The sequence below is a fragment of the Vicugna pacos genome, chromosome 4 (assembly GCF_048564905.1).
Source record: "Vicugna pacos chromosome 4, VicPac4, whole genome shotgun sequence".
Taxonomy (NCBI): Eukaryota; Metazoa; Chordata; class Mammalia; order Artiodactyla; family Camelidae; genus Vicugna; species Vicugna pacos.
In genome coordinates this window covers 78638479-78653703 of record NC_132990.1, presented here as the reverse complement: position 1 = coordinate 78653703, position 15225 = coordinate 78638479, and the positions used below count along the sequence as shown (strand labels likewise).

The window sequence follows — 15225 nt, the reverse complement described above, 5'->3', positions numbered from 1 at the left end:
CCACCGCCCCACTCCATGGCAGGTTCCCATGCCAGGCCAGCAGCGTGTCCCGTCATGTCGGCCCACAGCCGGGCCCCTGCCACCCCCGCTCCCAGGCTTGGGGTGACTCACGGGGCCGGCACGCCACTTCCAGCCCCCACTGCGGGCGGCCGCCCTGAACACACACACCTGTCCAGACTTGATGCCGGCAGACAGCAGGACGGGCCTGGGAACCAGGGGTGGGGCCAGCCAGGCCCTTCACTGTGGAGGATCCCCCAGGAGGGACCAGGCAGGTCACCCTCAGGTGGGTGGCCCAGGAACTGCAGCCCCTGCAGGGCTGGACCCCAAAGACCCCAAGGGCCCAGAGGACGGGTGTGGGGAAAGGGCCTGGGAGCTGAGACAGGGCCCACGCCCCCGAGTCAGCCCAGAAGCCAGCATGCTGACCAGCCGGGGAGGATGCCGAGCCCTCCAGGTCCAGCCCGGGACAGCTGTCCCTCCCCACGTGAGGCTGGATTCACCCTGGAGGACAGGGTAGGCCAGTGGCCTCGGGCTCTGGCAGGGGCCACGCGGGGAAGCCCACCTCAGGGAGGGGCACGGCCAGACCCCTGCTTCTGTTCAAGCCAGGCCCAAGGTCTCAGCCGTCAGTCGGGGTGTCCTGTCACCTCCAGGAGTGAGGGGAACCATAAGTGGCTGACGGTCAGGAAGCCGAGGTCCTGCCAGCTGTCAGGGGAGCGCAGCGAACACCTCCAAGGGGCACCACAGCTCGAAGGGCCAGAGTAGGCCTCTGACACAGAAGGGCCACCGCCGACTCATCACCAGGGCAGGGCGCTCCTTACACTCCCCCACTGTCCCCTCCATGGCCAGAGGGCAAGGAGACCCTTGCCCAGGACCCCCCCAGGAGCCCACCGGGCGGAGCCCCACCGGGAGGCAGCCTGTGCCCTCTTCAGCCCCCAGGAATGGGCATCACTCCCTCAGCAGTGGGAGGCAGGCCCCAGGCCCCTGTCCTCGGGACCCCACAGGAAGTGGGTAGGAGACCCCCCAGGGCAGGGGCCTCGCCTGGTGTAGGCAAGTGGACGCAGAGCCTAGAGGAGAGATAAAGGCAAACGGGCCAGGAAGAGCCCAGCAAGGACAAGCAAGAAGGACAGGGAACAGCTCGACACCAGCCCTGCTGCGCAGAGGAATGTGCGGGAGGGCCAGGGGAGGGGCCCTGGAGTCCAGCCCAGCCCCCGGAGCGGTGTCAGCGGGGCTGTAGCCAGCAGCAGCTGCGTCTGCTGACTGACTGATGGACAGCCGTTAGCATGAGCCCCACTCCCATCCACCTCCAGCCCACGACCCCCAGTGGAGGGGAGGCGAGGGACGAGGGCAGGAGCAGGCCTCTCTCCCGGGCACAGGATGAAGCAGGACAATCTGACCCAAGGAAACAAAACAAAGTCACAGCCCAGGGTGGCCTGGCTCTCACCCTGCACTCAGCTCAAGGGGACGCACAGGCAGCACGGCCAGGGGCCATGAGGGCCACCTGCGGGCAGGCCGTGCGCAGGCCTCCCGGCGCAGATGGAGACACACACTTCAGGCGGCCGCACCTCTGGGACCCGCCCTCGGCGTGCAGGGAACCAACCTCCCTCGGCAAACCCAGCTCCGGGCTGCCCACGGGAGCGTGGCGGGGCAAGCACGTGGGGGTGAGCGCGCCCCACGCCACAACGGAGCCCCCCGCCCACCCTGGTGATCCGCGGCCTGAGCTGGCCGGGGGGGCGGGGAGAGCCGCACCCAGTCCCCCCAGGGACAGGCCGCCCCTCCTCCCCTCTCCGCCTTCCGGAGACAGGTGTGTGCAGCCCCCTCGGGAGGCAAGAGGTAAACAGCTCAGGGGCTAGGACCCCCCACACAGGCTCCTGCACACAGCCACCACCTAGCCACAGCCTGGGCAGCCCGTCCCTCACTGCGCGCCCAAGTTGATGGACAGCATGCCTCTCTCTGTGACCAAGACACCCGTCCCAGAAGACGGCTCCGAAGCAGCCGGGGGAGGCTGGCGCCCTCTCCCCACCCCCTTCCTGGAGCTGAGGGCCTCACCCACACTCGCTGCCCATGCCTGGCCTTGCTGGGAGGGATGGGAGCTGCCAGCTTCCTTCTGAGTAGGCTCCTAATCCCCAGGTCAGTGTCACACCCGCGGGCGGCACCGCTGGCCACCACACAGCCGCCACCTGAGAGGACAGAGAGCCGACCCCCCAGGCCCCGCCGACACCACCAGCATCTTCCCAGCCATTAGGGGCTGACGGAGCAGGGGCCTCACTCAGCACCCTGACCCCTCCCCAGCAGCCCAGCCCCTCGTTGACCTGGGGGAGGGGTGGCGGGACAGGCTCCTGGGGACACACTTGGTCTGGGCAGCAGGGCTCTGTGGCCAACTAGCACACACAGACACAGAAAAAGAGAACTCAAGACTCCGGGGCAACAGTGTTAACTGTCTGGACGAGCAGGGCGTTCCTCACTCCCCCAGACCCAGCACAGGTCAGAGGCGGTGCACGGGCGGGGCCGCGGCTCCACCGCCACTCGAGCCACTCCGCCATGGACGACGGCGGTTCTGCAGGATGCGAAGCGGCCAGCTCCCGGGGGTAACTTGGACACCCCCGGGAAACCCGCTGCCTCCAGACACGTCCCCGCACTGTGGGGCTCCGGTCCCGGGCCGCGAGAGCAGCCACGCAGGGTCAGTCCTGCCGGTGGGGACCAGGGACATACACGAGAAGGAGATGCCGAGGCCTGTCCACACTGCGAACGTGACCAAGAGCCCAGCCGCCTGGGATGAAACAGAGAAACGGCCGCGCCTGGCGGGCCAGGGCGCCCGTGAGGTCCGGAGAACCAAGTGCCAGAGGTGGCCCGGGGCTGACAGGGGCTGTGGGCCAGGAGCCAGGAAGGCCAGCTCCAGCTCTGGGCACACCTGGCTACAGGCAGTGTGTGCATGCCACCATGAGCTCACTGGGCCCCAGAGCACGGGGCCTGCCCGCCAGGGGGACTTGACGTGGGAGCCCTGCACCTCTCCGGGCCTCAGCCAGATGGCCCTGGAGTGACGGGGGCCAGGCTACCCTCAGTCTCACCTGCTCCGTGGTCAGACGGCCACCAGGACAGGCCATAACCCTGGCACTGAGGAACAGCACAGGGTGCCAGGATCAGCCCGGCCTGCCCACGTGGCCAGCCAGCCTGGGGAAAGTGTCTGCGTCCTATGCCCACCCACTTCACCCCCGCCACGGGCCCAGAATCCCACGCCCAGGCCCCCTGGAGTCCCACAGCCCACCAGGACCCCACCGGGTGCTCAGTGCCCAGACTCCTCGTTGGCCTCAGGTACAGGGAGCCAGGTAGGTCCCTCCCCCAAGCTGTCCGGGTCCCCACGCCCACTATAAGTGCCAGCCAGGTAGGGGCGCTGCCAGTGTTTCCTGGTGACCCCCATGCCTGGGAGCCCTGCACCGAGTGCTTCGGAACGTGCACCTCGTGCAGCTCCTGCAAAACTCTGCAAGTCTGACCGTCTTGTCAGAAGGGGAAGTGAGGCTCAGAGACACTGCAAGTCCACATGGCTGGTCAGCACCGGGGAGATGGGAGCCCTATGCCAGGTGGGCACCGGGTGCAGGAGGCAGGGAGGGAGGTGAGCAGAGAGGGGCAGCAGAGGGTGGGCGGTGGGCAGTGACAGGAACCTCTGCCCGTGGGGAATGGAGGCCCTAGACGGCAGCGCAGGCGGACGGCGGCACACGCAGGGCAAGGCAGGAGGCGTGTGCACACATACACCCCCGTCACGGGCCCTGCTGGGGACCCTGACACCCCATGTGAATCCCCCAACCCAGGCCATGCCCTCAGGGGAGTGGGCACTGCTGGGGCTGGCAGGCCGGAACCTCCCAGGACCCCGGCTCTCTCCTCCACTGGCCAGGGGAGGGCCTGGCCACCCACCGACAGCCTCCTTCTCCCTCCACCAAAAGAAAAGGGATCTCTCTTCACGACAGGGGGCCTTAACTTAACAGAAGCTAAAAATCTGTATTCTATTTTTATTTTAAAAAATAATAAACAGCAAGATAGGCCGTTATCTGTCTGCACCCAGAGGCAAAGCGGGCCAGCAGCTCCCCTCGGCTGAGCGCGCAAGGCTGGTCTGCATTGACTTTGTCTGGCTTTGGTAACAGAGTTGCAGGATGGCTGGGTTTTGTTTTTCCTTCCTTTCTTTCTTTCTTTCTTTCTTTCTTTCCTTTTTTCCCAGGGAGGGGGGAGGAGGGGGCAGGGAAGCTGTTTTACAGAATCTCAGCCCGGAACACAGACTCTCCCACCACAAGCGCTCTCCAAGCCAAAGGCAGGTTTGATTTTCTCCAGAACCCCACCCAGCCCACAGCCCTTCAAGCCCGTCCCCAGTGTGGGCTGGAAGGAGCCTGCGGCCCCGCCCGCGCCCCCCCCGCAAGCTGTGAGAGGAGCTGGTGACCCAGCGGGGCTGACCCCGCGATGGACCGAGGTCTACTGTGGGCCACGGCCTGCCTGGAAGCCTCCACCAGCAGACTGGGACCATCCTCCCTCAGCATCCCGACCCCAGAGCTCCAGGAAGGGCCGAGGCCGACCAGGGGACCCCTCAGCCTCCCTCCAAGCTCACCCACCTCCCGACCAGGACTGGGCCGGCCAAGCGCCCAGACACCACGGCGATTCTGAAGGCAGGGAGGTCTCGGGCGCCCAGGCCAACAGCAGCCACAGCAGTTGCCTCCCACCCTCCACCTCGCCAGTCCTCGGGGCCCCTGGCTCTCCCCACACTGCCCACGCTCTCCCCCACCCACTCGCCACCACGAGGCTTGGGAACCAGGTCATTTCAGAAACACACTAGCTGTCACCTCTAGGCTTGGACACGCTGTTCCCTGGGCCTGAAACTCCCCTATGCCTCCTCCCAGCTTGCTCCAACCCAGTTTAAACACCGCCTCCTCCAGGAGGCCCTCCTAACCCTCCTGGCCAGGGCTGGAGCCTCTTCCACCACATGTCCTCGACAGGGCACTCAGCTCCCTTGTCTGAGGCTGCCAGGATCCGGGGGCTCGTGAGGTCAGGAGCCAAAACTGGCTCCTCGGGCATCCCTGGGTCCGGGCCTAGGGCCTGGTACACAGCAGGCATCTAACAAAGACCAAACGGATGAATGGGGCGGGAACGAGAGAGCTAGAAACAGACCCACACAGGCCGCAGGATTCACCACGGCCCTTAAGAAACTGCTGAGCAAGCACCAAGCCTCAAGGAGACCCCAAGATGTTGACGAGCTATGCAGGCCCAAAGCGGCTGAACCACCGGTCTGAGCCTTTACCTCCTCTTCTGCAAAGAGACATCACACTCAGAGAAAGCGGCTGGGAGGCAGTGGAAGTGCACGAGAGACCACGAAGCTGGCCTCTGCTCACCCACCCCCACGGGTGGCGAGGTGCAGGTGCCCCGGCTGCACGCTCCCGGCGGGGTGGGGCCGCGGGCATCTGACTCAGCCCCGCTGGGTCTAAGCGTCCTCGTCCTCAGAAAGCAGACGAGGCCCTGGGCTTCAGCTCCCTTCATACACCACCAAGCACTCCCTAGTGGGACACCTGCTTCCCCACCGCCCCCGCTGTGCTAGGAACAAGCAGATAAACAAGGCCAGGCCCTGCCCAGGGACAACCAGTCCAGAGTCAGACAGCCGTTTCCAGGAGCCCGAGTTGGTCAGTGACGCAGCAGGAGAATGGGCACTCGGGCTGGGTGCAGATATCAAGGAGGGCCTCCTGTAGGAGGCACCACTTGCCTCCCTCCAGCTGTAACTTGCAGTAGACTCCTACCTTCCCCCAAACCCTACCTTCTTACCAACCCCTAGACTCCCTGTGCATGGCTGGAGAGGGACAGACCTGCGTACATCCCACCACAAGGACAGCCACCCCAGCCAGAACCCCAAGAGGGCAGCAGACTCATGCAGGCGACCCCTGGCACCAGGAGGCATTGAGACCAGGGGCCAAGTCCAGCCCCACCTCCTCCTGGCTGAGGACTGTGGTAAACAATGCCATCTCTCTGGGTCTGACGTTCTCATCTGGAAAAATGGGTTGCTTTAGGACATAAAGGAGGTAAGCAGAGCACAGTGCCCAGTGCACAGCAAGCCGGCAGCTACCAAGCAGGTATGCGTCCAGCACAGCCCCAGGACACAGCAGACACCCAGCAACCGAGAGCCACTTCGAGGGTCCTCGCTCTTCCCGTCCCTGCCACTGCCAGCCCCAGTGCAGGCACCAGGTGCCCCTGGGCAGAACCCACAGGTCCTCCCCACCCCGACCACTGAAACTTCCATCTTACCAGAGCACGGGTCTCCCGACGCCCCTCTCTCCACAGGCCCCGACTCAGGGCTGCCTCGCTTGCTTCCTGTGGCCCAAGCCCAGCCCCTCACCCTCCCTGAGCGCCCACTTCCTCATCCATCAGAGACCCATCTCCAGGCCCCTCCCCCGCTGATGGGCGACGACGGACAGGCGCCAGTCGGGGCGAGGCCTGACCACGGGTTCCTAGAACCCCAGGCCCCACCCAGCATGGGTCCCGGCTGGGGTCTGTAGCAGCGCCTCGCTGGGACGGTGGTCCTGGGCCCCTCTGCTCCTCCTCTTCACCCAGGGAGCCAGTTCCACCCCCAACCAGCTCCACGCCCAAGTCGGCAGAGTCCCCTTAGGGATCAGAGAGCCTGGACTACTTGCCTGGGGTCACACAGCTCAGAAGGACAGAGCCGGGAAACGTCCCCAGGAGTCTACTTTCCCATTGTACATCTCCTAGTCTGACCCAGCAGAACCCCAGGGAGAGTGGCCTTCACCAGCCAGCAACCTGGACACCCTGCCCGTGGCTGTGTGCCCCCGGCAGGTCACTTGGCCTCTCTGAGCCCCCATTTCCTCCTCCAACCACTGAGTGTAAGAATGCCCACCCCAGGAGGTCACAGGCAGGGATCCCCAATCCCTGAAGCTGAGCTCCTGGCAGGCAGTGGAGAATTAATGAACCTGCAGCCACCATGGTCACCATGGGGCCCAGTCACAGGGCAGCCCTAGGCCCACTGCAGCAGAAGAAAGAGGGGCGCCACCTGGTATAGCCTAGGGCTCCCCACTTCCCACCCCTTCGAGGAGGTGGTTTAGTAAAGGGCCCACACCCCTAGTCCAGGGCAGTCCCTCGGGGACACAGGGCTGGGAGCCTTGGCCACTGCCCTCTGCCACCAGACTGGTGTGTGCCCACCGGGCCAGTGGGACATCCCGCCTGCTGACTCCTCCCTCAGCCCCTTCCCCATCCTTCCTGCCCAGACTCCAAGGCCTGGGTTCAAATCTGACCCTCAGCTCCAAAAACACCTGACTTCCCCAAAATGGGCCGGTCACAAGGATTACACTGGCCCAGGATAATGTCACCCTGACCTAATGTCACTGCCCACCTGGGTGGCAGTGGGGGAGGAGCAGTCTCCCTTTGTCTCCTCAGGGAGGAAATGGGGAGCCAGGCACCCCAAGAAGGAGGTCCCGGCCAGGCATGGCACCCGGCTCCTGATGCGCAGTCCTGTGACGGGCTGGCAGGATGTTGGGAAACCCACGGGCCCTTATTTCAACACCGCGGCCACGTCAGCGACTGGTTTCGACATGCAGCAACACCGGGGACCGGCCGCGGCCATCTGGGCCCTCAGGCGCCCGGCCTGCACCCTCAGTCCTCGGCCCCAGCCCGTACGGGGACGTGGCCCTCGTCCCCGGGGGCACGCAGACAGGGCTGGGTCATCTCAGAGATGCGGGGCCCAGCCCGCAGCCTGGGGCCGCCGCGGGCCCGGGCAGGCCTGTTCTGCCCGAGACTCCCCGAGGCCCTGAGCCGGGCCCAGAGCTCCCTGCAGAACACCCCGGGGCCAAGCTCGGGGAGACCGCCTTCTGGAAGGAGAGAGCCCCAGCGGGGCCAGCTGGAGCTCCTTACCAGCTCCGGGGCACACGGCCGAGCTGGGGAGGGTCCAGCCCAGCCGGCCCAAGCCCAAGCGGTCCCTCGGCTGACCGGCTGAACAAGCACACGCCAGCCTGTGGTCCAGCCGAGCCCAGGGCTGCACGCGCCCTACACGCCCTTGCTGAATTCTAAGCAAAAACAAGAGTGGGCCCAGCACAGCAGCTGCCACCCAGGGGCACCCCTGCTCCAGGAAAACGGTCCCATTGAGCCCTGGCGGCGGCCCCACCCCACAGGAGGAAACTGAGGCCTAGTGAGGGTGACGGACTCGCCCAGGGTCACCCCTGGAGGAGCAGAGCAGCAGGGACCCCGCTCTGGCCCCACGCCCGCCGCCCTCACTGGGCCAGCAGGAGGGGAGTTTTAGTTGGGGCGGGGTCGACTTTGGAGGTAAATCCCTCTCCCCGTGCCCTCTTGCCCTTTGTCCCTGCGAGTGGGGCTGTCTGCCTACGTGCCCAGGGTCCCACCGCCCACTGACCCCCGGAGCCTGATGGGGCCCCCAGCACACGCCACCTCCCGCGACAACTACCTTCTGCCCCGGTGCTGAGGTTCCCGACACAGCCGCCTGACGTTCAGCCCTGACACAGCCTCGCCCCAGGCCCTCGGGAGACTTCCAGAACCAGCTAGCGGAAGGGCCGCTGCATGGGCCGCTGCCACCCACGATGTCTGCACCGACCCTCCGCCAGCGGCCCAGCCAGGCAGCATCCTCCCCAGGACGAAGGGCTCTGCAGCAGCCATGCCCCCTCTGACCACCGCCCCCCACCCCGCCCCGTGGTCTGAGCTCTGCTGAGCATGAGGCCCACCTGGTCCTGCCACAGCCAGGCCCGCCCCCCGGACCCCGACACGGGGAACTCCACCACACCGCGGCTCCACAGGGCAGCTTTTCTACACAGGTCCCCCCAACCCCAGTGGCCACCACAATGCCCAGCCAACTCTGAGACAGCTCAGGGGTGACCAGGAGGGACGACGGGGCCACCACACCGCCCTCTGAAATCCCGAAGGCTCTGCACAGCCAGCGGCACCGACAGAGACGACGAATTTCAAATGAGGGGTGACTGTGCACCCTTCATCAGAGGGGGACTGGGTGCCTTCTACAACCAGGTGCTGTTCCAGGTCTGGGGACACAGAAGGGAACCCACTGGGGGAGGCCCAGTCTGGACACGGTGTCCAGGAAAGGCCAACAGGAGCAGGCCCAGTGGGAGGAGGCCCGGTGCTCTGAGCAGCGGGAACCGCCGGGCAGAGGGATCTCCTGCCGAGGACAGGGCAGGGCCGTCTGCCAGGGCTCAAGCTCAGGCCCAATGTCACCAAAACTGGGCTCCCCCAGGGCCTACTGTGGATGGACATCATCCTACAGGCCCCCTGGGGCCCTCGGACACAGCACGAGTGGAGACAGACAGACGGCTGTCCTCCCTGGCCCCCAACAGAAGCCCGCCTCCCAGCGTGTCAGGGCACAGGATCCCCTCCCCAGGGGCCTACGCCTCCACTAGGGCCTCAGGCCCAGCAGGGTCCAGAAGCCCCAGAGGGAAGAAGAACGCGCCAGCCTGGGCACAGTGGGGCGGCACAGGCCCGCCTCGCCACACGCGAGGACACGAGGCAGGGTCTGGTGCAAGTTCGTGCACGTGTCTGCGCACATGTGTGCACACACACATGACCTGAGTGCAGACGACATGCATGAGGGTTCACGTTAAATGGGCCTTGAGCTGGGAGGAAGGGGCGTCCCAACTCAGCCTTGCCCCCGGCCCGAGCCTCCTTTTCCACCTCTGAACCACGAGGCTGCAGGAGACAGCAGGGCAGCTGGGGACAGTGTTCGCATGGCCTGAGAGGGGAAGCGACTTCCCGAGGTCACCCAGCTGCCCGAGGCTGGACCTCGAAGCCAGGCCTGTGACCCCAAACCCAGGCAGCACCTGCAGGTCAAGGCGGCTTTAGGCTGGGCTGCCCGTGTGGGGACCTCACAGGAACAGGGTGACGGGGCCCAAGGGCCCTAGCAGGCATGGTGGCCGCTGGCCCTCCCACCCACACACGCGTGTGCACTGCCCGCAGAACGGCACCCAACGTCTCACTCAAAAAGACAGCCTGCTCCCTGGGACGTTCAGGGTGCACGTCTACTGCAACACTGAAGGGAGGTGCCTGTCCAGCCCTGGGAGGGAAGCCCCAGGCCCTCGGGGCACCCTCCCCAGAGTCCTGGGACGGCCAGAGCGAGAGCTCGTCATCTTCCTGGAAGGGGCCGCACCTCCTCCTGGGGGCCTGGTCACGCCTCTGTCCAGTCCACGACCATCTGCTGAGCCAGCGGGGGCACCAGGCACCAGGAGCCAGAGCCCAGAGTGGACAGGGCCGCATGCCCACGCGTCCTCCTCCACTGGGCGGAGGCCGCTGCAGGACAGGGGCCCCTGGAGACAGGGCCCGGGGAGAGGTTTCATTTCACATCTTAGTCAAGTGACAAGGTAGGGATCTGCAGCTCGGTGGGTGACAACGAGGTGAGAAGTGGGCTCCCCAAGGGGAGCGCCCAGGCCTCCCGCTGGGGAAGCCCCTGCCCTGGGCCTTCAGATGATGGAAGGCGTCCTGAGAGGGCCGAGAGACCCAGGCCCCCGCCTGCTGCAGCCGAGCGCGGGCAGCCCGGGCCTGGAGCCCAGCAGCACATGCTGGCACGTCCACGGGCTTCATGACAAACTACCGTGAGCGGGAGGGAGTGTCTCATCAGGAGAATCTCCAGCAGGGCCGATACCATCGACTGATGTCAGGGAGCTCTGGGAACTATTAGCTTAATTAGCAGTTTCTGTGTGCTCAGCAAAAGCTGCCGGCCTAGCCCGGGCCTGGGAACCAGCGTGGCGGCCAGAGCCAGGCTGGGCGCGTCCCTGGGTGACGCCTGGCGAGGGAGAGGAGCCCAGAGGTGTGAACGAGGTGCTGCGGGACAGCATGGGTGTCAGTTCTCCACCTGTGGGCGTCTCTGCCCCTCGGTGGCAGGTGCACATGCTCCCACATCCCACTGTGTAGGTGGGCAAGCCAAGGCCTGGGAGGCTGGACTCCAGGCAAACTCAACGTCCAGGGCACACCTCGCAGGCCTGCCTGACGACCCAACAGCTTCACAAAGGCTGCTGTCCCGTATCTGAGCCGCTGGTTCCCAGACTGCTCTGTGCCACCTGCCACGGAGGCCAGAGACCTCCATCCGGCCCCCGTCCAAGGGCATGCAGGCAGGGGAAGTCCTTGGTTCCAGAGCCTGTATGGCCTCCAGCAAAGGATCCTCCTCTCCAGGCCTCAGTTCCCCACGCGTCTGCAGACAGGGCCTCCCCGCTCTTCAGACCCCGATACCACGTTTCCAGGCGCAGCTTCTGGAGGCAGAAAACCAGACCAACCCTGCTCGGCCTGTCAAGCGGAGACCCAAGTCTGCCGGTGGGGTCCTCCCCGCCCTCCCATGCCGGGCCCTGCCTCGCTGGCCCCCAGAAGGCCTCATGCTGCCCGAGGGGACTCGGGCCGGGGCAGCTGCGGCTGGTGCTGGGGAGGGGGCCACTTCCGCTGCCCCCAGGACCCCGCCGCAGCCGCAGCCGGGCCGCTCTGTCACTGCCACCCTGAGCTAACAAGCTCCAGATGTGGCCAGTGGAGACGGGAGCAGCCCTGCACCCTGCTGAGGGAGCTGGAACCGGTCTGAGATAATGTGGATTCCTGAGCCCGTGCCAAGGCCCGTGGACCCGGAGGGGGCGGCGAGCAGCGTCGCGGAGAGGAGAGGTGGCTCCCCTCGGCGAGCGTGCGTGTGAGCGCCGGGACCACCCAGGCAGCGCCAGTGCCAAGACACCCCCAGGACCACACCCTTCCCCTGCCGCGGGCCTCCCAGCCTCCGGCCCCCGGTGCACACCCCGCACAGCACTGCTCCCCGCTAAAGCGCAGGGCCTGGCCTGAGAGATGCTGACCAAGGGTCAACCCCGCCCCCAGGAAGGAAGGGGTGCAAGCAGCAGGCGCCAGACAAGATCCCACGGTCTCATGACTCCAGCCAAGACAGAACCACACTCCTAGAGGTTGCTCCCCTGACCCCTGACCCACCACCTCCAGGCCGCCCAACAGCTCACACAGAGGGCCCAGCCTCCTCACCAGCCAAGCCCCCCAGCATGGGACCCCACCCCACGTCAGGCCTGCGTCGGGCAGGATGAATGACCAGTGGGGCGGGGGGCCTGGGGAATGGAGGGGTGGGTTCTGCCTGAAGCACCTTCCCTTCCATCCATGGAGCCTGCCAACTGCCCCCCCGAAGTCCACCCAGCCCCTCAGAGCCACCCCACCAGGCTTTGCAGCCACCGAGGACAGACATAAAACTGGGCCAGTTGTCCTGTCCCAGGCCCACTGAGGGACAGCGAGGCCCCAGCCCACACGGACGGCCTAAGCCACTAGGCCCCTGGCACCCCTGGTGAGAAGAGCAGGGGGCCTGGCCGCGCACAGCACCAGGGCCCGCCGTCCACTCCGAGGCCAGTGCATGAAACCCAGAGAGGCCAAAACGCCCAAGTCCCACACTGCTGCGCTTCTCAGGGACAGACAGCCCGCCAAACCACATCTGCAGAGGTGGGGTCGGCCCCTGCCCCAAGCACACCCAGGGCCGGGACCCAAATGCCTCCCTGGGCCACCCGCCCAGGCACCACTGCCCCCTGGGCGAACAGCTGGCGGGGCAGAGGGGTTTCAGCCAGACACAGGCAGGCTGCGGGATGGGGCCAAGCCCCTACCTCTCTGTCTCTAAGCAGGAGAGGACCCCTGGAGATGGCACAGGGGTGGAGGGCTTTCCTGAGGCCTGTGTGCAGCCAACGGCTATCAGCAGCTGCCCCTGCACCCCAGCCCCCAGGAGCTGTCGGCTTGCCCACCTCCTCCCTCCCAGCACCCAGAGCCTGGTTACATTGCCCACCCAAAAGCTCACAGCCTTCACCACAGGAAGTGCCCCCCGCCACTGCGGGGCCGCCCCACCCCTGGAGAGGGCGGGCACAACCCTCTCCAGCCCGTTTCCTCGTCTGCAAGGGGGAGGGGAGACAGAGGGGCAGAAGGGACTGGAGAGTCTCATCAATAATGCTCAAACGCCAGGCCACAAGCCAGGGCTTGGAGGCCACCCCAGCCTGGGGTCCTGGAGCCCACATCCCAGTGCGGGACCCCCTGTCCCTCTCAGACACACAGGTTCCCGCCCCAAGGCTTCTGCAGCCTGATCTGGACGCCTGGACAAGACGCTATGGACCTTGGAGACTCCGCTCCCCCTGGGCTTAGGGGAAAAGACCTATCACATCGTCCAGTCTGAGTCTAGAAAAGTAGGCGGAGGAGGGCGGGGGAGCGGCAGGGGCACACCTGGGGGAGGGTGGGCCCCACAGCCACGCTCCCTGCGCAGACCCTCGTCTTCCTGAGGGTCTGCTGTTCCTTTTTCTGGCTGTAAAGTTCTCCCTCCAAACTACTAACAAGGGGAGGTGACAAAACATCACTGCCCAAGGTCCCACAGAAGGCGGCACGGCTGTGCGCAGCCGAAAATCACACCGCCTGCTCCGCCGCAGGCCGCCCCCCCCCCACGCCCCTGCATCTGCCTCTGCTGTCAGGAAGGGGCAGGGCTGGGCCCGCCTCGGAGGGCTGCGCCCAGGCAGACAGAGGGCTGCCACCGCCGACTTAGCCGGGCATCACCGCACTCGGGACTCGGCCCGGCCCAGGACGCAGGCCCCTGGGGGTGTGCTCACCGCGGCCACTCTCCACGACCCTCGGCCCCCCTGCCCCAACAGGGCCTTCCTGGAGACAGTGCCAGCAAGTCCCAGAAACTGGACAGCGGGACAGGCGGGCCTGCAGGGGGCGGGGCGAGGAGCAGGCTGACAGCACCCAGCAGGGCCTGTAGGGCCCGCCCCCGGCCGCTTCAGGCTGGGCGCTCAGATGGGAAACCAGCGAGCTGTGAAATTAGCTGATCCTCTACGCCGACACCTTCCAACTCTCCCGTCCTGGCAGAGAAGGCGGTGCCTCCTGGGCCCACCACTTGTCTCCCCAGGGGAGGGGACACCTCTGAGGCCACCCTGCTGCCACTGGGCTGTGTGCATGGACGAGAGCAATGAGGGCCTGCTGCCCACTCGCCTGCGGCCACCACTCACGTTACATCCATCATAAGCCACGAGGACCCCCAGAAGGGTCCCCGCCCACAGACAGAGCCCTGCAGGGAGCGAGCGCCCAGCACCCCCGAGAGGGTGACCATACCGTATATCTGGGACCTGACCTGTCAGGGGGGAGGGGGTGGGAGGAGCGTTGCCAGCTTCCCGGCCATCCTCTTCCTCCTCTGATTAAGGACAGTAAGGATTCACCAGACAGGGGCTCAGAGCTGGGGGAGGAGCAGGATGGCTGCGAAAGTGGACGCTTCAAAGGAACACGGCATAGGAGCCAGGCCGCGTGGGGGAGCGGGGGCCAAGCAGGCCGGGCTTCTGGCGGAGGAGAATCCCCTTCCCCACCTCCCACTCCAAGCCCCGCCAGCCCAGCGCGGCCACCAGCGTGAGAGCCCACCCCAGCCAGGAGCCCGAGGAAAGTGGTGGTGGGCACTGGGCTCAGCTCAGCACAGACCCTGAGGCTCACCCCGGGGACCTCCTGTCTCTCCCACTCAGGAAGCGCCTCATGTGGCCCCGGGGCCAGCCCAGCACCCCGGCCACACGGAGCCCCCAGGAGGAGAGAAGGCGGCCGGGACACCTCCAGTACCACTGTTTATTCACTCACGCACCCGCGGAAGGCGCACACTGCCAGGTGCTGGTGCAGAGGGGGACACAGCCAGCGTCACTCCGGCCCTCTTGAAGCTCACTGGCTGGGGAGGAGGGGGAGACCCTGGACCAGCCACCAAAACACAGAGCCTGTGGCAGGAGAGAGAAACTCGGGCCTGCGGATGTGCCGACAGGGACCCCAGCTGGGGCGAGGGGCCCGGGAGAGGCCCCTCCCTGCACAGACTCCTGGCCTGAGACACATGGAGCGTGGGGGCGGGCCAGACGGGGGGCACAGCAGTGCTGGGGGCTCCAGGCCAGCCGGGAGCTCAGGCGCACAGGACAGGCGATAGTCTGGGGGCACCAGGGACGCCGAGGCCGGAGCAGGGACTGCCATGGGCAGCAGGGACCAGCACAGCTCACTGTTCAGAGCGGCATCTCCTCCCGACCCACATGGGCTGCGGGACGACAGCCAGGAAAGGCAGTGCCGGCCAGAGGGCGCGCTCAGGGCTGGGAGCCGGCCAGAGCTGGGCTCCTCCCGCAGGCCACGCTGGGGGACATCCCACAGGGGCTGAGACTCTTCACAAGGCTGTGGGAACACCGGCTCCCAGGGAACTCGCTGCAGGGACAGAGCTGTCCCCAGTCTAGACACTGGCAG

At 66.3% G+C, this 15225-nt stretch overlaps 1 protein-coding gene across 5 annotated transcripts in view; it reads right to left on the bottom strand.

The window, feature by feature from the left end:
• Nucleotides 1-15225, bottom strand: part of RXRA (retinoid X receptor alpha) — a 95778-nt gene that overhangs the window by 46074 nt on the left and 34479 nt on the right. Inside the window, exon 1 of one of the 5 annotated variants that reach the window (XM_072960517.1) lies at nt 7364-7386. The exons of 3 other annotated variants lie outside the window; for them this stretch is intronic. The gene's annotated coding sequence lies outside the window, so the exon portion shown is untranslated. Of the gene's footprint in view, nt 1-6264; nt 6399-7363; nt 7387-15225 lie in introns of those variants that run through there. One more of the 5 variants, XM_072960516.1, reaches the window with a different exon arrangement.